Here is a 25,240-nt window from a genome sequence, read left to right on the forward strand (position 1 = left end):
TCTTCTAGTGGAAGAAGGATGGGGGGTTACCTCAGATATCCTGAAGAAATGTGTGCAGCAAGCATTGTTAAACACAAACCAAAGCGAAATACTAAGGGCTGTTGTGGAATCTCTCTCTCTCTCTCCAGGGGCTTTATTTACTAAACAGAATTTTTTCATCAGGAGAGGTTTTAAACAATCCTGCTTAAAGTAAGAAAAATGGACTAACTTGATTAAGAAAAGGAAAGAAAAAAACATTGGTAAATTGTGGTGGGTTAAATGTATGCTCTTGAAGAGATTAGACCATGAACTAGATAACCTTTTGGGGTCCCTTTCAAATCTGTGTTCTTGTGATTTCAATAATTATGTTCAGTTGGGGGTAAATAGCTCCCGATAATTATGTGTGAGTCTATTTTCTTAACCTTTTGGCAAAGACAGTATATGTATTACAAAACCATTTCAAACTATGGTAGTAATTATGGTACACAATATAGAAATATTTAGATTATTACAAAATTCCAGGTAGCTAGGGCAATTGTCATTCACGCTATGCCCTATTTTACATAAGGAAAAATAAATCTGTTTTGCATTTCCTACTTTTGTATATGTGTGTCATAGACCAAACAGAAATGCCAAACATCTTAGAGACAACTAGCTTGGAGACGAAACACCTTACCAGAATAGGAAGGGGACTATATTTGACTTTATTTTTATAAAAATTGCTTTAATACATTTTAATAAGATTCTAATAAAAAGAAAATAGTGGGCAAACTGGCTCCAGTCTACTTATTCAATGATACTTCCTGCTGCTTTTCAAAAGTGCAACTTTCCCCTGAAACTCCACTAAAACTTTGACTTTATTCTTGCCTTTTTACTTGAGCCTGCAATTTCCTCCTCCATGTCTTTTCTTCATTCAAGTTGTGAAGGCCCAGATGAGATCCCACCTCTGACAAGAAACATTCTTCATTCTTCTTCTTTCTTTTTTTTTTTTTGAGATGGAGTTTTGCTTTTGTTGCCCAGGCTGCAGTGCAAAGGTGTGATATCTGCTCACTACAACCTCTGCCTCCCGGGTTCAAGTGATTCTCCTGCCTCAGCCTTCCGAGTAGGTGAGATTACAGGAGCCTGCCACCATGCCTGGCTAGTTTTTGTATTTTTAGTAGAGACGGGGTTTCACCACGTTGGCTGGGCTGGTCTCGAACTCCTGAACTCAGGTGATCCACCCACCTTGGCCTCCCAAAGTGCTGGGATTACAGGCGTAAGCCACCTTGCTTAAATATTCCAATTTATGCTCTTTATTTTCTTCATTTTTAATAATTAATTTGGTTACAATTCCAAACTATACATTAAGAATTATTGTTTTAAATAGAAAACACAAAGTGAAAAATGTATTTTGGAATAATTTAAAATGTTTTGTAGCCCACAAATTTCTTTCTATTATTTTTGTCTTTTTAATGTTTTATGTTCCTATATAATCTTCATTTTGCAAGGTTTATATATAATCCTCCTCTGAGAATGACTAATTTCTATTTCACATGTGACAGATAATAAATACCCTAAGGTTAAGGATAAAGGGATGAAACTAACCCCACCAAATATTTTGCCTTAATCATGTCACAGAGTATGAAAGGCTTGCATTTCTCTTACTGGAATTTATTATTAGCAAAAATTATTATTGATAACTAAGTCCTTTTATGAAGGAGGAAACTGTAAATCACTGTTTGATGGGCTTTTTCAAGGTCGACTCATGTGCCAGATTTTACCAAACAGATGCTGATCTGGAATTCTGACAAAGTAAAGTAGTGTTTAAAAAGCATTCTTTTACAACAATTAAAAAAGTAATATCAACCTAAAACATGAGTAAAAATAAGGAGTCAAATGACTATGTCACCAACAATCTAAAATTTAAATAATGCTCTATCCATTGCTCCTAAATATTGTTTAAATAAAATATTGTCTTATCAATACACATTCACTGATAATTTGCTGTAAATAGAACAGAACACTATATTCCATAAGGAAGATAACAAATAAGACATAGCCCTTTGTGCATTTTGCTTTACTCATCACCTACCTTTTATGGTCATAGTGGGATGGTAGATGACAGAAGAGATAGCACCAGCATTGGGAGTGGTGAGAAGTCAGAGAAGAAAGAAGTCAGGGTAAGAAAGGTAATGAGAAACTGGTAAAGTGAACATTGTCAGTACCTATTTTGATTCAGAATTTTAACAATGAAGTAGCTACTGTTTTACTTGTAGTTGAAAAAATTGATATTGATGAAGGTTAAGTAATTAATCCAAAATCACACAGTCTGAAAAATGAGAACAGCTGAGGTTTAAACTCAGGTTTCTCAGATACCATGGAATCTTTATCTTCTCTCTGACCTCATTATACAGCTGGTTGCCTTTGTGTAAGTGGCAAGTACGTTTTTTGATTTTAGTACTTCATTTTATAGCTACTACATTCTGGCAATAAACTTATAAAAATTTGTATTTAATAGTATCAGCCACCATGTCCTCAGGATGCATATTATAACTAGAGTGGCTTTATCAATAAAACAGGAATATACAAAGTCTGTTGGCTCAAGGTTATTCTCATTTGGACAGTGCTTGATTAATTATTGGTAAAATTTACGTCAGTGACTTTATTTTCTCTATTATTTGAGTAGCTAGTATTTTTGTTGCTGTTGTTAAAATAGCTTTACAGGCATTCTAATTATAAATGTCAATATAAAAGACCGTTCAACTAGGTATTCAAGAGAAAGTGAACGTAATTCATATGTTGCTGCCCAAAGATAAATACAATAAAATATAATAAAATTGGGGATATCTTTCATACACATGCATGCATATATATTTTCTCAAACATGAGATTGTTATACATAATGGTTTATCAAATATATTTTCATCATTTACGATACTGCAGACATACACACATGCACACATGTATATGTGTACTGTATACACACATAGAAAAACATACCCATCATACATTCTTATATAGTGGCTCAAAAATGGTCCAAACTTTATATTCTGATAGATATTAGAAAATTGTCTTTTAGAAAACTATAACTCCCTCTGTTAAAATCATTCTTTTATTTTTATAATACCTTATTTAACAAGTCTTGCAGATCTTCGGGTGATTTAATCTCTTCTGGATGCTAATTTTTGTTCTTATTATGTATTATATTTATGGAACAACTTTTAGTAGTTATTATAATTTTATACTTTTCTGGCCATTTTTCTAACATACAGAAAAAAAATTCTTTGATTTGCCAAAGTTAGCCAAGAAATTGAAATAAAAAATTTTAGATAAATACAAATAATTTTAGGATAAGTACATCAACTAACAATATTTGGAACACACTTGAACAAAACAAAATAAAAAACCCAGAAACAAAAACAAACAACATCGTGTTGTTTATCTGGAGTTTACTTAATTTACTTTTATATTTTATCAAGCAACCATAAATGTGATCCCTTGAGCTACAACAACCTATTATTGACACATTTTTGTTATTTTAAATGGTCCATCAGTTCTATTTGTTTTCAGTAGAAAATAAGAAATGAAGAAAATATTGGTGGTGTTCACTGAAGCCCTGTACTAAGAATCTTGATGCTATCTCTTGTCTTAAAAGGAAAAAAAGGAGACAACTTATTAATAATACCTGCTATGGATATACTAAGAAGGGGTTATCACACTTGCCTTGAATTTATCACATCTGAGATAATACTATGTCCTTCTCTCACTACATATTTTAAAAGGAGAGACAAAATGAAAGTACATAAATTAGAAAAAAAAAGAGTGCTACTGTTGGAAAAGAGGATATAATATCATTAACTGTGGGTAATATAAATATATACCTGCATACCTGTGGACAGAGATAGATAGATAGATAGATAGATAGATAGATAGATAGATAGATAGATAGAAGCAAAACCATGTTTGCTCTTTTATTAAAACCTCTAAAAATGATATCCTGACATTTAGTAGGTTATCAATAATTAAGTAGGCTCACTGTATCTATTTAAATAAATGATCTATTCTTTATTTAATAAGTCCTGGGAGAAAAGAGGGAGTTTCTCATCTTATATGGCCTCCATAGCTCAGAATGAATGAAGTGATAGGAATGAGGGATTTTAAAATATTCAATAAGGTCATCTGTAGACTTCCATACTAAAAAAATTACAAATGATGAAAGGAACACATAATTTTGTGAGATAAATTTGTTCAGTGACTTTGGTGAATTTCTGATTTGTATTTACTAATCAAAATTCAGAACTGACATATACCTAATATTGAGAATACAAATCTGAATAAAACTAGCTTAAAGAAAGTAGGCATGTTTAACCTACCAACCAAAAACAGCCTAGGACCAGCTGGATTTACAGCTGAATTCTACCAGAGGTACAAAGAGGAGCTGGTACCATTTCTCCTGAAACTATTCCAAACCATTGAAAAGGAGGGAATCTTTCCTAATTCATTTTATGAAGCCAGCATCATCCTGATACCAAAATCTGGCAGAGACACAACAAAAAAAGAAAACTTCAGGCAAATATCCCTGATGAATATGGATACAAAAATCCTCAATAAAATACTGGCAAACTGAATCCAGCAGCCCATCAAAAAGCTTATCCACTATGATAAACTTGGCTTCATCAGTGGGATGCAAGATTGGTTCAACATACACAAATCAAATGTAATTCATCACGTAAACAGAACTAAAGATAAAAACTACATGATTTCTCAATAGACACAGAAAAGGCTTTGATAAAATTCAACATCTCTTCATGTTAAAAATTCTCTATAAACTAGATATTGAAGTAGCATACCTCAAAATTATAAGAGCCACATAAGATAAGCCCACAACCAATATCATACTGAATGGGCAAAAACTGGAAGCATTCCCCTTGAAAACCAGCACAAGGCAAGAATGCCTTCTCTCGCCACTCTTATTCAACACAGAATTGGAAGTTCTGGCCAGGGCAATCAGGCAACATAAAGAAATAACAGGTTTTTAAATAGGAAAAGAGGAAGTCAAATTGTCTTTTTTTGCAGATGACATGATTCTATATCTAGACAATCCTACTATCTCAGCTGCAAAGCTTCTTAAGCTGATAAGCAACTTTAGCAAAGTCTCAGGATACAAAATTAATATGCAAACTTTGCTAGTATTCCTGTACACAAACAACAGGCATGCAGAGAGCCAAATCATGAATGAACTCCCATTCACAATTGCTAAGAAGAGAATAATATACCTAAGAATACAGCTAACAAGGTATGTGAAGGACTTCTTCAAGGAGAACTACAAACCAGTGCTCAATGAAATCAGAGAGGACACAAACAAATGGAAAAACATTCCACGCTCATGGATAGGAAGAATCAATATTGTGAAAATGGCCATACTGCCCAAAGTAATTTGTAGATACAATGCCATTCCCATTAAACTACCACTGGCATTCCTCACAGAATTAGAAAAAACTATTTAAAAAATCATATGGAACTAAAAAAGAGCCCATATAACCAAGACAATCCTAAGTGAAAAGAACAAAGCTGGAGGCATCACACTACCCGACTTCAATGCTACAAGGCTACAGTATCCAAAACACCATAGTACTGGTACAAAAACAGACACATTGACCAATGGAACAGAATAGAGAACTCGGAAATAAGACTACACACCTACAACCATCTGATCTTTGACAAACTGACAAAAACAAGCAATGGAGAAAGGATTCCCTGTTTAATAAATGGTGCTGGGAGAACTGGCTAGCCATATGCAGAAAACTGAAACTGGACTCCTTCCTTGCACCTTATACAAAGATTAAATCAAGATGGATTAAAGATTTAAATGTAAAACCCATAACTATAAAAACCCTAGAAGAAAATCTAGACAATACCATTCAGGATATATGCATGGCAAAGAATTCACGATGAAAACACCAAAAGCAATTGCAACACATGCAAATCTTAATAAATGAGATCTAAATACTAAAGATCTTCTGCACAGCAAAAGAAGCTATCATCAGAGTGAACAGACAACCTACAGAATGGGAGAAAATTTTTACAGTCTAGCCATCTGACAAGGGTCTAATGTCCAGTCTACAAGGAACTTAAACAAATTTACAAGAAAAAAAAAAGACTCCACTTAAAAGTGGGCAAAGGACATGAATAGACACTTCTCAAAAGAAGACATTCATGAAGCCAATAAACATATGAAAAGCTCAACATCACTGATCATTAGAGAAATCCAAATAAAAACCACAATGAGATACCATCTTATGCCAGTCAGAATGGTGATTATTTATTAAAAAGTCAAGAAACAACAGATGCTGGTGAGGTTGTGGAGAAAAACAAATGCTTATACACTGTTGGTGAAATGTAAATTAGTTTATTCATTGTGGAACACAGTGTGGCACTTCCTCAAAGATTTAGAACCAGAAATACCATTAGACCCAGCAATTCCATTTCTGGATATATACCCAAAGGAATATAAATCCTTCTGTTATAAAGATACATGCACACATATGTTCATTGCAGCAATATTAACAATAGCAAAGACATGGAGTCAACCCAAATGCCCATCAATGATAGACTGGATAAAGAAAATGTGGTACATATACACCATGGAATACTATGCAGCCATAAAAAGGAATGAGATCATGTCCTTTGCAGGGGCATGGATGGAGCTGGAAGCCATTATCCTCAGCAAACTAACACAGGAACAGAAAACCAAACACAGCATGTTCTCACTTATAAGTGGGAAATGAAAGATGAGAATACATGGATACATGGAGGAAAACAACACACACTGGGGCCTGTCAGGGTGGGGAAGAGTTGGGGAGGGCATCAGGAAGAACAACTAATGGGTGCTGGGCTTAATACCTAGGTGATGGGTTGATCAGTGCAGCAAACCACTATGGCACACGTTTACCGCGTAACAAACCTACACATCCCGCACATGTACCCTGGAATTTAAAAGTTGATAAATAAATAAAAAAATAAAGTAAGCATTTTAAATGCCTTGATGTCGGGGTGATGCTTGGATAAGAAGATGGTGGAATAAAATGGAAAAATAATATTATTCTAAATCTATATGAGGAGGTTCCCAAAATACCTTCTCATTTGCCAGGCAATTTTATTTTAGGAATTCATACATGGGAGATAATCAAACAAGTGCATAAAGACATATGTATACTAATGATGACAACAATATAATTTATAAAAGGAAAATAAAACTAGAAACAACCAAAATTGCCTGCAATAATAAAATTGGGTACATGAATTATGGTACATTCAAATAAAGGAATATGATGAGATAAAATGGAGGAAGCATATAATCCAAGGCATAAAAAGCACTTCATAGCAGATGAATAAGCAACATGTAACAACACGAACCCATTCTTATAAAAATAAACTGTGTGTTCAAATATATTGCTACATATCTGAAAGAAAATTTACACACCACCATATTAATAACTTGTAGTGAGATTCATAAGTATACATTATGATTTTAGGCACTTTTTGTACTTTCTTCTAATTTATATTTTTCTTAACTATCAGTAAAAGCAATAACATTTCTGTTTTATAAATCTCTACCTGAAAAAAAAATGCTACCTCACATTTAACATGAATTTAGGTTTAGAAATTACATTTGCTACCATATTTTTAGAATATAATTATTCTTTACTTACCTGAGATAAATTTAAAAATTGTTTCATTTCTTTTTTTTCCTTTTTTATTTTACATGTGCATAATGTGCAGTTTATTACATAGGTATGTATGTGCCATAGTGGTTTGCTGCACCCACCAACTCATCATCTACATTAGTTATTTTTCCTATGGCTATCCCTCCCCTTGCCCCCAACCCCGACAGGCCCCAGTGTGTGATGATCCCTTCCCTGTGCCCATATGTTCTCATTGTTCAACTCCCACTTATGAGGGAGAATATACAGTGTTTTGTTTTCTGTTCCTGTGTTAGTTTGCTGAGAATAATGGTTTCCAGCTTTATCCATGTCCCTGCAAAGGATATTAACTCATTTTTTTTATGGCTTCATAGTATTCAGTGGTGTATATGTGCCACATTTGCTTTATCCAGTCTCTCCTTGATGGGCATTTTGGTTGGTTCCAAGTGCTATTGTGAACAGTGCTGCAATAGACGTACGTGTGCATGTGTCTTTATAGTAGAATGATTTGAAATCATTTGGGTATATACTCAGTAATGGGATTGCTGGGCCAAATGGTATTTCTAGTTGTAGGTCCTTGAGGAATCATCACACTGTCTTCAACAATGGTTGAAGTAATTTACACTCCAACCAATAGTGTAAAAGCATTCCTATTTCTCCACATCCTCTCTAGCATCTGTTGTTTCCTGACTTTTTAATGATCATGATTTTAACGGCATGAGATGGTATGTCATTGTGGTTTTATTTGCATTTCTCTAATGATCAGTGATGATAAACTTTTTTCCTATGTTTGTTGGCCACTTAAGCATCTTCTTTTAAGAAGTGTCTGTTCACATCCTTTGCCCACTTTTTGATGGGTTTCTTTTTTTTCTTGCAAATTTGTTTACATTCCTTCTAGATTCTAGATATTAGCCCTTTGTCAGATGGAAAGTTTGCAAAAATTTTCTCCCATTCTGTAGGTTGCCTGTTCACTCTGATGATAGTTTCTTTTGCTGTGCAGAAGCTCTTTAGTTTAATTAGTTCACATTTGTCAATTTCAGCTTTTGTTGCCATGGCATTTGGTGATTTAGTCATGAAGTCTTTGCCCATGCCTATGTCCTGAATGGTATTGCCTAGGTTTTTGTCTAGGATTTTTATGATTTTAGGTCTTACATTTAAATCTTTAATCTATCTTGAGTTAATTTTTGTATAAGGTGAAAGGAAAGGATCCAGTTTCAGTTCTCTGCATATAGCTAGCCGGTTTTCCCAACACCACTTATTAAATAGAGAATCCTTTCCCCATTGCTTGTTTTTGTCAGGTTTGTCAAATATCAGATGGTTGTAGATGTGTCTTGCTATTTCTGAGGCCTCTGTTCCTCTGTTCTGTTCCATTGGCCTACATATCTGTTTTGGTACCAGTACCATGCTGTTTTGGTTACTGTAGCCTTGTAATATAGTTTGAAGTCAGGTAGCGTGATGCCTCCAGTTTTGTTCTTTTTGCTTAGGATTGTCTTGGCTATATGGGCTCTTTTTGGTTCCATTTCAAATTTAAAATAGTTTTTCCTAATTCTGTGAAGAAAGTCAATGGTACCTTGATGGCGATAGCATTGAATCTATAAATTACTTTGGGCAGTATGGCCATTTTCATGATATTCACTCTTCCTATCCATGAGCATGGAATGTTTTTCCATTTGTTTGTGTCCTCTCTTATTTCCTTGAGCAGTGGTTTGTAGTTCTCCTTGAAGTGGTCCTTCACACTGCTTGGAAGTTGTATTCCTATGTATTCTATTCTCTTTGTAGCAATCACTTATGATTTGGCTTTCTGTCTAGTACTGGTGTATAGGAATGCTTGTGATTTTTGCACATTATTTTGTATCCTGAGACTTTGCTGATGTTGCTTATCAGCTTAAGGAGTTTTTGGGCTGAGACAATGGGGTTTTCTAAATATACAATCATGTCATCTGCAAGCAGAGACAATCTGACTTCCTCTCTTCCTATTTGAATACCCTTTATTTCTTTCTCCTGCCTGATTGCCCTGGCCAGAACTTCCAATACTATGTTAAATAGGAGTGGGGAGAGAGGTCATCCTTGTCTTGTGCCGATTTTCAAAGGGGATGCTTCCAGCTTTTGCCTATCCATGATGATACTGGCTGTGGGTTTGTCATAAACAGCTCTTATTATTTTGAGAAACATCATCAATATCTCGTTTATTGAGTGTTTTTAGCATGAAGGGGTGTTGAATTTTATCAAAGGCCTTTTCCGCATCTATTGAGATAATCATATGGTTGTTGTAATTGGTTCTGTTTATGTGATAGATCACATTTATTGATTTGCATATGTGAACCAGCCTTGCATCCCAAAGATGAAGCTGACTTGATCGTGGTGTATAAGCTTTTCAATGTCCTGCTGGATTTGGTTTGCTGAATTTTGTTGAAGATTTTCACATCAATGTTCATCAGGGATATTGGTCTGAAATTTTCTTTTTGTGTGTGTGTCTCTTCCAGGTTTTGCTATCAGAATGATGCTGGCCTCATAAAAAGAGTTAGGAAGGAGTCCCTCTTTTTCTATTGTTTGGAATAGTTTTAGAAGGAATAGTACCAGCTCCTCTTTGTACCTCTGGTAGAATTCGGCTGTGAATCCATCTGGTCCTGGGCTTTTTTTGGTTGGTAGGCTATTAATTACTGCCTCAATTTTAGAATTTGTTATTGATCTAGTGAGGGATTCAACTTCCTCCTGGTTTAGTCTTGGGAGGGTGCATGTGTCCCGGAATTTATCCATTTTTTTCTAGATTTTCTGGTTTATTTGCATAGAGGTGTTTATAGTATTTTCTGATGATAGTTTGTATTTCTGTAAGATCGGCGGTGATATCCCCTTTATCATTTTTTATTGTGTCAATTTGATTCATCTCTCTTTTCTTCTTTATTAGTCTGGCTAGCAGACTATTTTGTTAATCTTTTCAAAAAAACAGCTCTTAGATTCATTGATTTTTTGAAGGGTTTTTCATATCTCTATCTTCTTCAGTTCTGCTCTGAATTAGTTATTTCTTGTCTTCTGCTAGCTTTTGAATTTGTTTGCTTTTGCTTCGCCAGGTCTTTTAATTGTGATGTAGGGTGTTGATTTTAGATCTTTCCCACTTTCTCCTGTGGGGATTTAGTGCCATAAATTTCCCTCTAAACACTACTTTAGCTGTGTCCCAGAGATTCTGGCAAGTTTTGTCTTTGTTCTCATTGGTTTCAAAGAACTTATTTATTTCTGCCTTAATTTCATTATTTACCCACTAGTCATTCAGGAGCAGATTGTTCAGTTTCCATGTAGTTGTGCAGTTTTTAGTGATTTTCTTAATCCTGAGTTCTGAGTTCTAATTTGATTGCACTGTGGTCTGAGAGACTGTTTGTTACGATTTGTGTTCTTTTGCATTTGCTGAAGAGTGTTTTACTTCTAATTATGTGGTCAATTTTAGAATAAGTGTGATGTGGTGCTGAGAAGAATGTATATTGTGTTGATTTGGGGTGGAGAGCTCTGTAGATGTCTATCAGGTCCACTTGGTCCAGAGCTAAGTTGAAGTCCTGAATATCCTTGTTAATTTTCTGTCTCATTGATCTGTCTAATATTGACAGTGGGGTGTTAAAGTCTCCCACTATTATTGTGTGGGAGTCTAAGTCTCTTTGTAAGTCTCTAAGAACTTGCTTTATGAATCTGGGAGCTCCTCTATTAGGTGTATATATATTTAGGATAGTTAGTGAATCTAGGTGCTCCTCTATTAGGTGCATATATATTTAGGATAGTTAGCCAATCTGGGTGCTCTCTATCAGGTGCATATATATTTAGGATAGTTAGCTCTTCTTGTTGCATTGATCCCTTTAACATTATGTAATACCCTTCTTTGTCTTTTTTTATGTTTGTTGGTTCAAAGTCTGTTTTATCAGAGATGAAGATTGCAACCCCTTTTGTTTGTGTTTTTTTGTTTTTGTTTTTGTTTTGCTTTCCATTTGCTTGGTAAATCTTCCTCCAACCCAACCCTTTATTTTGAGCCTATGTATGTCTTTGCATGTGAGGTAGGTCTCCTGAATACAGCACACAGATGGGTCTTGACTGTTTATCCAATTTGCCAGTCTGTGTCTTTTAACTGGGGCATTTAGCCAAATTGCATTTAAGGTTAATATTGTTATGTGTGAATTTGATCCTGTCATTATGATGCTAGCTGGTTATTTTGCCCGTTAGTTGATGCAGTTACTTCATAGTGTTGATGGTCTTTACATTTTCATATATTTTTGCAGTTGCTGGTAGTGGTTTTTCCTTTCCATATTTAGTGCTTCCTTCAGGAGCTCTTGTAAGGCAGGCCTGGTAGTGACAAAATCCCTCAGCATTTGTTTGTCTGTAAAAGGTTTTATTTCTCCTTTACTTATGAAGCTTAGTTTGGCTGGATATGAAATTCTGGGTTGAAAGTTCTTCCCTATAAGAATGTTGAATGTTGACCTCCACTCTCTTCTGGCTTGTAGGGCTTCTGCAGAGAGATCTGCTGTTAGTCTGATGGGCTTCCCTTTGTGTGTAACCTGACCTTTCTCTCTGGCTGCCCTTAACATTTTTCCTTCATTTAAAACTTGGGGTCGTTCTTCTCAAGGGTATCTTTGTAGTGTTCTCTGTATTTCCTGAATTTGAATGTTGGCCTGTCTTACTAGGTTGGGGAAGTTCTCCTGGATAATATCCTGATGTGTGTTTTCCAAGTTGGTTGCATTCTCCCCGTCACTTTCAGGTACACCAATGAAACATAGGTTTGGTTTCTACACATAGTCCCATGTTCCTTGGGGACTTTGTTCATTCCTTTTCATTATTTTTTCTCTAATCTTGTCTTCATGCTTTATTTAATTAAGTTGATCTTCAATCTCTGATATCCTTTCTTCTGCTTGATTTGGCTATTGATACTTGTGTATGTTTCACAAAGTTCTCATGCTGTGTTTTTCAGCTCCATCAGGTCATTTATGTTCTGTAAACTGGTTATTCTAATTAGTAGTTCCTGTAACCTTTTATCAAGGTTCTTAGCTTCCTTGCGTTGAGTTAGAACATACTTCTTTAACTCACAGGAGTTTGTTATTACCTGCCTTCTGAAGCCTTCTTCTGTCAATTCATCAAACTCATTCTCCATCCAGTTTTCTTCCCTTGCTGGCGAGTAGTTGTGATCCTTTGGAGCAGAAGAGGCATTCTAGTTTTTGGAATTTTCAGCTTTTTTTGTGCTGGTTTTTCCTCATCTTCATGGATTTGTCTACCTTTTGTCTTTGAGGTTGGTGACCTTCAGATGGAGTTTTTGAGTGGTCATCCTTTTTGTTGATGTTGATGCTATTGCTTCCCGCTTGTGAGTTTTCTTTCTAACAGTCAGGCTCCTCTTCTCCAGGTCTGCTGGAGTTTGCTGGAGTTCCACTCCAGACCCTGTTTGCCTGGGTATCACCAGCGGAGGCTGCAAAACAGCAAAGATTGCTGCCTGCTCCTTCCTCTGGAAGCTTCATCTGAGAGAGGCACCTGCCAAATGCCAGCTGGAGCTCTCGCATATGAGGTGTCTGTTGGCCCCTGTTGGGAGGTATCTTCCCATCAGGAGGCCTGGGGGTCCAGGGACCCACTTGAGGAGGCAGTCTTTAGCAGAGTTCAAGCGCTGTGCTGGTAGATCTACTGCTCTCTTCAGAGCCAGCAGGCAGGAATATTTAAGTCGGCTGAAGCTGCACCCACAGCCACCCCTTCCCCCACGTCCTCTGTCCCAGGGAGATGGGAGTTTTATCGATAAGCCCCTTCCTGGGGCTGCTGCCTTTCTTTCGGAAATGCCCTGCCCAGAGAGGAGGAATCTAGAGAGGCAGTCTGGCTACAGCGGCTTCGCCAAGCTATGATGGGCTCCGCCCTATCTGAATTTCCTGGTGGCTGTGTTTATACTGTGAAGGGAAAACCGCCTACTCAAGCCTCAGTAATGGTGGACGCCCCTCCCCCCAAGCTTCAATGTCCCAGATCAACTTCAGATTGCTGTGCTGGCAGCAAGAATTTCAAGCCAGTGGGTCTCAGCTTGTTGGGCTCTGTGAGGGTGGGATCCACTGAGCAAGACTACTTGGCTCCCTGGCTTCACTTTCCTTTCTGGGGGAGTGAACGGTTCCGCCTCACCTTCATTCCAGGCACGACTGGGTTATGAAAAAAACTTCCTGCAGCTAGCTCGTTGTCTGCCCATACAGCCACCCAGCTTTGTGCTTGAAACCCAGGGCTCTGGTAGTGCAGGCACCTGAGGGAATCTCCTGGTCTGTGGGTTGCAAAGACTGTGGGTAAAGCATAGTATCCAGGCCTGAGCTCCATCCCTCACAGCACAGTCTCTCATGGCTTCCCTTGGCTAGGGGAGGGAGTTCCCCAACCCTTGCACTTCCCTGTGAGGCAACACCCCACCCTGCTTTGGCTCACCCTCCGTGAGTTGCATCCGCTGTCTAACCAGTCCCAATGAGATGAGCCAGGCACCTTAGTTGTAAATGCAGAAATCACTCGCCTTCTGTGTTGGTCTCGCTGGGAGCTGCAGATGGGAGCTGTTCCTATTTGGCCATCTTGCCCAGGAATAAAAATTGTTTCATTTCTTAAAGAAAGTGGACTTTGACAATCTCTATAATAATGTAAAGGAATGTCTTTTATTTCTCCATTTCCTCATATGGATGAGATTGTCATATTAAATAAAATAGGATAGCAAAAGCTTGGCCTATCACTTTAATTTGTCTGTAAGTTAGAGGATTAATATTATATTCAAATATACTAGAAAGCACCTGAAGACAATATACTGATAGCAAATGGAAAAACATCCCAAAGATATCTGACAGGGTACACAAATTCAAAATGATTTATGGTAGAGCAGTGAGTCTGTCATGTGTTATCTTCTGAGATCAAACATCCTTGTTTATCACAGTGTGATATTTTGAAATATCGTCAATTCACTATTGCTACAAGAACTGTAGGATGGATAGGTGCATATGATAATTAGTGATATTCCTTATACTGATGATGTTTTACTATTCTTAAAATAGTTCTTCCTGTATACTCAAAATTCCAAGACAGTATAAGCAGCTCATAAACTGGTAATGTAGGAAAAGAGCATTTGGTGAAGTTAATCTTACAACAAAAACAAAATAGAGGCTGCAAAGAGATTTGGCTAAAATATAGGGTTATTTTAAATTTTGAGGAAATTATGAATATTTTTAACACATAAAGTCTTTTGTAAAATTATTTTTTATAGATTACCATTTGAATTACAAGGAGTTAATTAAAAATTATTCTGAAAAATTATGTGCCTTTTTAAAAAAACATGGGACTTTCTACAAGAGAGACTGGCAAATCTACAAGATTTCAAGCAAATTCAAGTTATAAAATTAAGCAATCACAGCTATGATGGTATTTTAATTCTGCCATTCTCTTGTGACCATTCCAGATTCTTTTTAAATAAAAAATTAAGACATTTAAAAAGGCTTCTGTTTATTTTAGCCATGAAGAAAGATGGTTTTGTTTCTTCATATTAAAAAATGGTTATGTTTAGCTCATTTATCCAGACCTTAAAATTGATCTTTCATTTACTATAAGTATGTAAATAATTTTATAATATTTATAAAGAAAACTGGCAATGACATTTATTGGTCTACATCATCCAGGGAAGCCAGAAAAGCATATATTTTTTTTACTTTAATTAAAATTTGCTTCAAGTGTATGTTAAACTCCTTCCAAATATTGACATTTTAGATAAAGCCCATGAAATGTGTATTTTAAATTTAAAAAAAAAACAACTTTATAAGAATTTCGACAATGAATGCAACTTTTACCATTTTAACTAGCCAGTTTCCTGAAGACATTAAATGTGGAAAATGATGCTAAGCAAATTAAGCAAAGACAGAATAGCAGAACTATATAGTCTTTGAATATAGGAATGTCTCACTCAAAAATGCATGTCTTTTTCAGGGCACCACACTCTGTTACTACACATATGATCTACATTCTAGACTGGAGAGAGTAGAAGATGGTTTTCCTTAACTTCCGCAAACAAACCACCTGCATGAAATAAAGGAAAAAGTTGGCTCAACAGAGTCTATGAAAAAATCCTTGGAAGGGCTGACAGCAATCAAATAAAATGGCATATTTGCCAAATAAGGTGCTGTCAACTCGGGTGGCTTTAATAAATAAAAGTCATTGGCCGGGCACAGTGGCTTATGCCTGTAATCCCAGCACTTTGGGAGGCCAAGGCAGGCAGATCACCTGAGGTCAGGAGTTTGAGACCAGCCTGAACAACATGGAGAAACCCCATCTCTACTAAAAATACAAAATTAGCCAGGCATGGTGGTACACGCCTATAATCCTGGCTACTCAGGAGGTTGAGGCAGGAAAATTGCTTGAACTTGGGAGGTGGAGGTTGCGGTGAGCCAAGAGCACACCATTGCACTCCAGCCTGGGCAACAAAGGCAGAACTCCATCTCAAAAAAAAAAAAAAAAAAAAAAAAAGTCATTGGCTAACAGCACCACCACTATTCTGTGAACAAAGGAAGCATCTCTGGAGTATAAATTCTGGTGCTCCATTTTAAGAGGGGCATCAGCAAACAGGAGAATAACCAAAATACTGACAGAACAGTTAAGATATTGAGGAATATTCACCTATGACAAAAGAGCATGATAACTATCTGATACGGTTTGGTTGTGCCCCACCCAAATCTCAGCTTCAATTCCCACGTGTTGTGGGAGGGACCCAGTGGGAGGTAACTGAATCATGGGGGCAGTCTTCCCCATGCTTTTCTTGTGATAGTGAATAAGTCTCATGAGATCTGATGCTTTTAAAAACAAGTCTCCCTGCACAAGCTCTCTCTTTGTCTGTTGTCATCCATGTAAGATGTGACTTGCTCCTCCTTGCCTTCCACCATGATAGTGAGGCTTCCCTAGCCATGTGGAATTGTAAGTACATTATAAACCTCTTTCATAAATTGCCCAGTCTCAGGTATGAGTTTATCAGCAGGATGAAAATGAACTAATACACTATCTTTATATATTTGGAGGTCCATTGTGACTTATGTCCTTCCTGCTGGCATTAAAGAAAAAAAAACTAAGACTAAAATATGGAAAATTATTTGAGATTAGGTAGGTAAGTACTTGCTTTTCCCTAGACTATTACAAAATGAAATGGAATTCCTTGTCAGGCAGTAATCTCCCTCTCCATGAAAATGCACAAATTCAAAATGATAAACATGTGACCACCTATCTGGAAGCCATGGACATGATGACTTCACAGAGTGGGCAGTAATCACTAAAATTCCTACCCTCAATAAAATTATCCAATTTGGGTAAAATTATACAATTTTCCTAAACTATGGTCTTTTTCTAATGAAAGATTTTGTTGTTGTTGTTGAAATAAGACATAAAATGGTAAATCCATAAGGTTAATTTTAATTCCCTAATTCCAATTATTAGCTTTTCCACTTAGCAATTATTCCTTCCTCCTTTTCCTCCCTCCTCTCTACTTCTCCTCTTCCCTCTCCCATGCCCCTTTCTTTACCTCTTCTTCTTCTCTCTGACTTTCTGACAAACACCTTCTTAGCAATTACTATGTGCCAGGCACTACTCTAAATACACTTAAAAGCTCTTTCATTTAATCCTTATCATAACCAATGAGAAGGTGATATTTATTATACACCTCCTTTAGTCAGAGAAATGTTAAGTAACATGTCCAAAATCACACCAATAAATTTGCTTCTACCACATTTGATTTCTAAATGGTGCTTAACATTGGAAAAAAATTAGCAATGTGCAAAAGGAACCAATTTGTTTATCTTGAGCAGCCAGGTATAAGAGAGTCACAGCCAGACGAGGAAAACATTTTAGGGAAACATAATTTATATGTTTTTTTAAAGTTCAGCAGAAGGAAAGATTATAAAATTAAATGGAATAATAAAGTTAGGAAAGGACCCACCCAAAATTATTTAGATGCCAAAGTAAGCCAATCTCAGCTGTTCTTCTCTGCTCTGCCTGCCATCCTCAGCAAGAGCAGTATGGGAGAGAGTGTGGGCAACCGGCTGCAGTAGCAGCTGGGCCTTTTTGTTAAGAGGAAAAAAAAATAGTCATTGAAGATAAAGGGAGATTTGGGGTGGCTAGCAGTGTGAGTGGAAACTTGGAGCTTGGCCGGGGAGTCCCAGAAGTGAAAAGCAGCAGTGCTGTCATCAACAAAATTGCAATATTACACACACCATTCACAGGGAGAGCACTCCCTGCAGTGGTTCCTTAACTGGCAAGAATTCTTTTCCACCCATAGCAAAACAACCAATGGCAATTTTGTATTTGTTTTCTCACATTCACAGTATTCTAGACATTCAAAAATGAAGCACTACCAACTCCGCTAACTATCTAATAGATATAAATTAGCTGACTAAAAGGACAAATGGCATTTCTAACTTAAAACAATATATTACTATTACTATTTATTGACTAATATAAAAACTTAAGTGTCTAATAAGCATAATATTATATTCTAAACATAACCACATACAATAAAATCCTTGAATTGTATTTTATGTCCCTTGAGACCGGTACTATAAAAGGCATCTAACGTGTTTCTGAGTGATAACTGCTTTATTAGTGTGTAAGCTATCTCATTTGTAATGGTTTTTTAGTTTTCTCATTTTTATTCTTGTTTAACTTTATTAATTTTTAAATCAGAGAATTCAGTTTTTTTTCTCCAGATAGGAAAAATCCTGCAATCCTAAAATATATCAGACTTCAGTTTGGGCATACACATTTTGGAGCAAGTAAAAAACATTCGGCAAAAAAATCTGTCAAAAACAGTGCCCAGTACATAACTTTTGTGTTACTTCTGAGCAGTATAATGACAAAATGCTATTTCATTCTTTTGATTTTTTAAAATTGTATAGTTGACTTACCTATAATATTTTCCTTCTTATTATGGTTATTTAAATATTATTACAAGTGAATTTTGCTTTGGGGAATTACAAGGAAATTAAACCATATGAATGTGTTACAGGAGTTTAAACACATTAACTTCTTATGACTGTAACAATATAATAATAAAATCAATATTTTGGGTGGCTCATTAAAGCCATTCTAGTATTTTATAGACCTATCTTCTCCATCTACTTTCTTTTTTCTGGACAAAATAAGAAAGAAATGATTTTCTTTCTCATATTAATGGAAGTATACAATGATTTGGATAATTGAATGTCCCAACAACTAAAATTATAACATTTGACTTTGAAAAAAGTTCTTTCTATTTGTAATTTACGTTTTGATTATGGGTGATATGGTTATTCTAAGAACATACCGTGTGGTTAGCTCAAGTTTATCCAGACCTTAAACTGACAGCAAGCTCAATATTCTAGTACTCATTCTAACCAATTATAAAGTATTTGTAGTTACCATTCATCTGACCAGAAATATGTGTAACACTTATGCTTTGTGACAATGTCAAGGTTAAAATTGCTTTTTCCTTTCTTTATTTTCTGTTTGCTTTTGTTATATCATTTATTTTGCTTAGGATCAGGAAAAATAAGTTATGTCAGTTTCATCAATAATACAGCTGTTTTCAAAAGAAATTTTTTTCTTACCATTATTTTTCCTAACACTTTCTTTAAACATATATCATTTTTGCTTTGCTCAGGATTATAGAAGTGATCCTAATTTCTATAGACTTCTTTTTATAGATTATCTTTAGTTTCTAAAAATAAAATAATCCAGTGCTTCCCATTTCTATTTTTATTTACTCTTTGTAATAATAAGGTATGGTGGCAAATGTGTGCTTTCTTCTGAATATGACATTTCTGCTTAAGCCCGTTAGCTTAGTTTGTGTTAAGTGCATTGTATTTGATTAATTATAGTATAGTACCAAAAAAAAAAACTTAAGGATATAGTGTTTCAAAATATATTATCAATTGATTTTGATAAATTAAGTACATGAAAAAACATTTTTGCTTGGCTTATAGATATAATAAAATCTTAGTAAAATGAAATTTTCATAAGTTCTTTCTCAAATAACCTGGGTTGAGAAAGTAAAATACCTTTCATAAACTAAGTAGAATGATAAAACATAGCCATTGCTTTTCCTTCTCACTATGTTACTACCAATAGCTGTGCTTTTAAAATGATAAATGAAAGACAAATGGCCAAATTATTCATAAAACTTTTACACAGAGATAGACTGACAAAAAAAAATTCTTGCTTTTGGTCAATTGGGCATTTCTGAAAAAAACAAAGATGGGTAAGTTATCACTATTTCCCAGTTCTGACTTTCTTTTCTTTCTGCTTTGTCACGGTATTCATGTATTCGTTCTTTTTCTCTGTTTCTTCATAGTTTGTCACTGTAGAAATGAATGAGGTGTTACATTGGAAATTGGGAGATCATGATTGGAGCAAGTGGGAAGCAAAGTTGAATCAAATGTGACAATAATCATTTGAATGTCCCAGATGAATTCATACTATCCTCTGCCACAGCCTCAAACTATATCTTTTAATAATTTACAGATGTTTTCTGAATAATTTTAAAGCAGTACTGGATTTCTCTTCAGAACTTTTGTAATAGAAGAGTTGAAGCCAAACTTGTGCCTAATATGTTGCAAAAGGGGCAGAAGAGAAATATATTCTCGTCATATCTCCTGTATTCTCAATGCTCTCCCAACCCTATCATTTCATTTTCTGCCATCTCTGTTAGGAATTGTATGTGGTATTCAGCAAAAGAATTAAGATTGGTAACACTAGTGTGAATAGATATAGATATATATCTATATAGAGAGAATTAAATTCTGTATATTAAATGCAATACATAAAATATATTCAGTACCTAAAGTTTATTAGATTCTAAGATTCAAGCAATAAAATGCAATATAACTGCCCTCAGTATTTTCAAACTCTAATTGTGAATTTGTAGTAATCATGTATTACTCATACAAAAAATCTGAAAATTCCTCAAAGCCATTTAGAAATGGGGGAAATTAAATTTAGCAAGGACAAAGAACGTGTGATACTAGTGTGTGTGGTAGAGTCATGAACACAGTGGAATTAAGTTAATTTCTGGGAGAATACAGTGCATTATATGCAGTGGGATGATTGTGGGCACATGGCAGGATGGTGCAAGGCAAGGTATGACATAGCTAATTTGTTCATAACATCTTGCCCAAGCTCCTCCTATTCATGTTCAAGACTGAGCTTTGGTTCTCTTTTCAGCCCTAACTTCATATTTTCATAGCATCCCTTGGGATATATAAAAAAGCACCCTACTTTATTACGACCTGTCTCCTTTTACAACTGGATCTTAAGCTTCTTGAGAACTGGGTTTGACTAAAAGCTATGTGTGAGTGTGTGTGTGTGTGTGTGTGTGTGTGTGTGTGTGAAACTTCTTATTTTAAAATAGTTGTAGATTTACAGAACAGTTATGGTGAGTACAGAGAGTTCTCCTATACCTATACCTAGCTTCCCTTGTTTACAATATACATTTGTATGGTACATTTATCACAGTTAATAAACCAATATTGATACATTATTATTAATTAAAATTCATACTTTATTTAGATTTCCTTAGTTTTTATCTAATAATCCTTTACTATCCCAGGATGCTAAATAGTATACCACATTATGTTTATAAAACTGGATTTTTTATTCTTAAAATCCTAGCATGATGCTCAGTACCTAAAGCATTGAAGAAGCTGAACAAATACTTATAAGTGATTGAATAAGCCAATTCTACTTCAAAATTATAGGCTCTTTTAATTCTCTGAAGGCAATGATATGGTTTGGCTCTGTGTCCCCACCCAAATCTCACCTTGAATTGTAATAATCCCCATGTGTCAAGGGTAGGACCAGGTGGAGGTAATTGAATCATGAAGCCAGTTTCCCCCATGCTCTTCTTCTGACAGTGCGTGAGTTCTTGGAAGATCTGATGATTTTATAAGGGGCTTTTTGCCTTTTGCTCTGCACTTCTTCTGCTGCCATATGAGGAAGGATGTGTTTGCTTCCCCTTCTGCCATGATTGTAAGTTTCCTGAGGCCTCCCCAGCCATGCAGAACTGTGAGTCAATTAAACCTCTTTCCTTTATAAATTATCTAGTCTCTGGCAGTTTTTTTTTTTTTCATTCAAAATACTCTGCTAATTTAACGTATATTTTAGAAAGAGGAGTTCTTTACAAGGCAGTAGGACAGTGGTTTCTGGGCTGGTGTCCAAGATACCAAGGAGGAAATTGTTGTATTCTGTCCCTTGAAAAGATTATGATAGTTAACAAATGCACACGGTCACTTTACTTATTATTAATGTGATTAAAATTAAAGTGTTTAAAGCAATAAACTTTGTTAATTACTCATTATATACAGCTATCCACTATTTCCCAAAGCTATATCCATTGATTTTACCCCAAAAGAATTTAAGGGAAAAAACTTTAGAAAGGCTTTCTCTATGATAACATAGCATCCTGTGCACTCTGAAATCAATTATGTGTTTTAATATGTATATTGTGTGGAAACAACACAGCTTTATCGTGCATGGTGAGTAATGAGGTCATTCATAACAATATTAATGGAACGTCTTAATTTTATCACACTGTTGGGGAGTACTTTATAGCAACATCAGAGCGGATTAATACAGGCCATGATCAAGATGTATAACAAAGCAGATGAAGTGGTAAGCGACATCTAATTTCATTTGTCCAGGAAAACTTCTCTTTGAGACATGGAAGAGTTTTTGAATTTTATAAAATGCTTTTCCATGATCGATCCATATTAGATGTTTTCTCATCAGAACTCAATCATAGCTACATCATGCTACAATTTACACCATCAATAATCTTTAAAAATATTTAAATTGTATGCTAAATTGTCATCAATGAATAGGCACACTTTATATTTAATACAAAAATATGCAGATAATGGTAATATAGTTACATATCTATGAATCTAAGTATATTTATCAAGATCAAGGCTGTCATTTGGACATTCAACACCACCCTTAACCTAGGGGATGAAGTTAAAGGAGGAATAAATGAAAAAGGTAATATGAACTTGAGGCTGTTTTGTAGCATCCTTCCACACATACAGCCCAGTGTTTCTCACAGTTGAGTCTTCACTAAGAATCACCTTGTTAAAACAGGGATTCCTGAGCCTCAGAATTATTGATTCAGTAGATCTGATTCAGCAGCTCCCAGGAAATGCTGATGTTGCAGTCCATGGACCACACTCTGTGTAGCATTCATTTAACTCCAGTTTTCATCTCCTTTCTGCCCCAGCTTGGAAGCAGAGCAGAAGAAAATTATAGTAACATTATCTCCTGTGCAATGTGATTCAATCAAGACTTCCTGCAGGTGAATTATTTAGCAGTAGCTCTGAACCTTCTAAAAAATAAAGTTAGCCTTTATAAGTTGTGTTATTTTGACCATAATATGGAAGCCAACTAAATATATATACATTTTAATTCAGTAGATACCAAAGCCCAGGCTGTAATTATAGCCTTCAGGAACGATATGAAGTGAATTTATTCCATCCCCAAGGGTCTTACAAAAAATTACTCCTTGCCCTGAAGGACCTTTAAATATATTTAAAAACTGTTACATAAATTAGAAAGTATTATACTATAACACCATATCATTCATCTTTGTGATACATTTAAATTTTTTTCTACCAAAATCATACGAGATAGGAAGTGTTCATTAGTCCCTTTATAATGATGAGGAAAGAAAGCCTCAGTTGAATGATTTAGCAAGAATGAGACAGCATCAAATAAAATATACTGTAGATTCAAAAATTGTAAGTCCATACCCTTTCCACTACAACATACTATCTCCTAATACAAGTTTCAAAAGTATTTTAGAGAATTGCTTTTGAAGCCTGGTAAGGAGAAGAATGGAGCCCTACATTTCTATAATTGGAAAGGACCTGAAGTTCATAATAAACTTTTTGACTCAGTGTTAGGAAAAAAGCAATCAGGAGGAGTAAACAGCTATACACAATGCTGAGAGCACATTTCCTATTTGACTTTACTTCCACAGTGTATCTTAAAGCCCCTCTCCATTCCCATCATTTCCTGGGAAAGAACAAGTCAGGAGGGAAAGAGTCAGTGTCCTCAGCTGACCTCTGTTTTCACCCTCTTTTATTCTCATTTTCTTTGCTGCTGTTCTTTTCCAGTTCTGAAGTTGATCTGGCTACCTAAAATCACCCCTGAGACTTATTCTTAGGGATTCTGTTCCACCACTCTGTCCTGTAAATAAAACCCCCTTTTTATTCTGGTTTCCCTAAATTAGAGCTCAAAACTCAGAGAAAACAAACCAAAAGTGCCTAGAAATAGGTTTACATCAATAATATTTTAACTGACATTTAACTCAAGTTTAGCTACAGAATACTTGGCTGGCAGGCTCTGCTCTCTCCTGTGCAGTGCCCTAATTCCTCTCCTCTCCAATTGCCACAATCCTATGTTGCCTGAGAGCATCAGCTTCCCAGCAGAAAAACAGGTTGGAGAAAGAGGGCACATTGTCCAGGTGGCTAGTAAGCTATTTATTTAGTATTTCATTATTTCCTACATCATGGATTTCAACCAATTTTCAATACCTAGTAAGTTTAAAGTTTTTCTAAAAAATTCAAAGGTTATGTTTTATATTTATTGTGTTAAACAAAAATGAAACAAATATTGAAGGTACACAGAAGGCCAATGAATACATATCTTTCACTAAAAGTGTGTTTTCTTTCCCCTTTTGGCTTAAGGTGAGGAAGAAATCAAAAGTATTTATCTGGAAGAGAAGTAGAAGAAGGGAAAAAGAGAGAAGGGGTGGTGCCAGACACACAAAGGGGTAGTCACAGAATTAAGTAAAAAGAGAAAGGGAGGAGGGGGTATAGTGATAACCCAGAAATGACAAGGATAACACAAGACAGAAGGAGGAGGAGGAGAGGAAGGAGAGAAAAAGGAGGAAGAAAAACAAGAGGAAGGAAGTAGAGAAAAAGGTGGAGGAGAGAATGTAAATGAAAGAATTCAACTGATGTGTCAGGAGGGTGCCTGGAGGTCCCAGCTGTTTCACTAAATGCAGCACTGATGAGAAAGAAGGTGAATAGACAGAAAGCCCCAGCCTTTTCTCTAACATATGTTATGCTAAAGGGGCCATAAATAGTTGTCCAGGATTCCTCAGTTTCATGGGTATTCCTGCTTATCCCACCCTTATCACCTTTTCCTTTGAAAAACACAGTTCAAAATCATTTTCTTTCATTCAGATAAGCACTTGTTGAATGCCTACTAAGTGTCAGGAACTGTGTATGGCACCAGATATCTTACCTGTTCATCTAAGGAAAGGCAAAGTGGGAGACTTTCTTTCACTTTCCAAGTAAACAACACATGCTGAGCTGATAGCTGCCTATAGGACACTGTTTAGTTTAACTTTAGGCAGTGTGGTCTGGCCTTAGTAATATTAGTTCTATTGTGCTTTACAAAGCTGGGCCTACAATTACCTTTGTTAGTACTGTTTATTTTGTGGATTTGGTCTGTTGTCTCCAAGGTGCCATCAGATAAAATTCCAACTTTCCTTAAAGTGTAAACAAAATAATTCGTACAATAATTTACAAACATGAGAGACGTCAATATTCTTTGTTCCT

The 25,240-nt window shown here is 35.7% G+C and overlaps 1 protein-coding gene across 1 annotated transcript in view; it reads right to left on the bottom strand.

Annotated features, from left to right (window-relative positions):
* Window positions 1-25,023, bottom strand: part of SEMA3E (semaphorin 3E) — a 263,539-nt gene extending 238,516 nt beyond the window's left edge. Inside the window, exon 1 of the mRNA XM_003252290.4 lies at window positions 24,924-25,023. The gene's annotated coding sequence lies outside the window, so the exon portion shown is untranslated. The remainder of the gene's footprint in view (window positions 1-24,923) is intronic.
* Window positions 25,024-25,240: the final 217 nt, after the last annotated feature.

Source organism: Nomascus leucogenys, chromosome 11, assembly GCF_006542625.1.
Source record: "Nomascus leucogenys isolate Asia chromosome 11, Asia_NLE_v1, whole genome shotgun sequence".
Classification (NCBI taxonomy): domain Eukaryota; kingdom Metazoa; phylum Chordata; class Mammalia; order Primates; family Hylobatidae; genus Nomascus; species Nomascus leucogenys.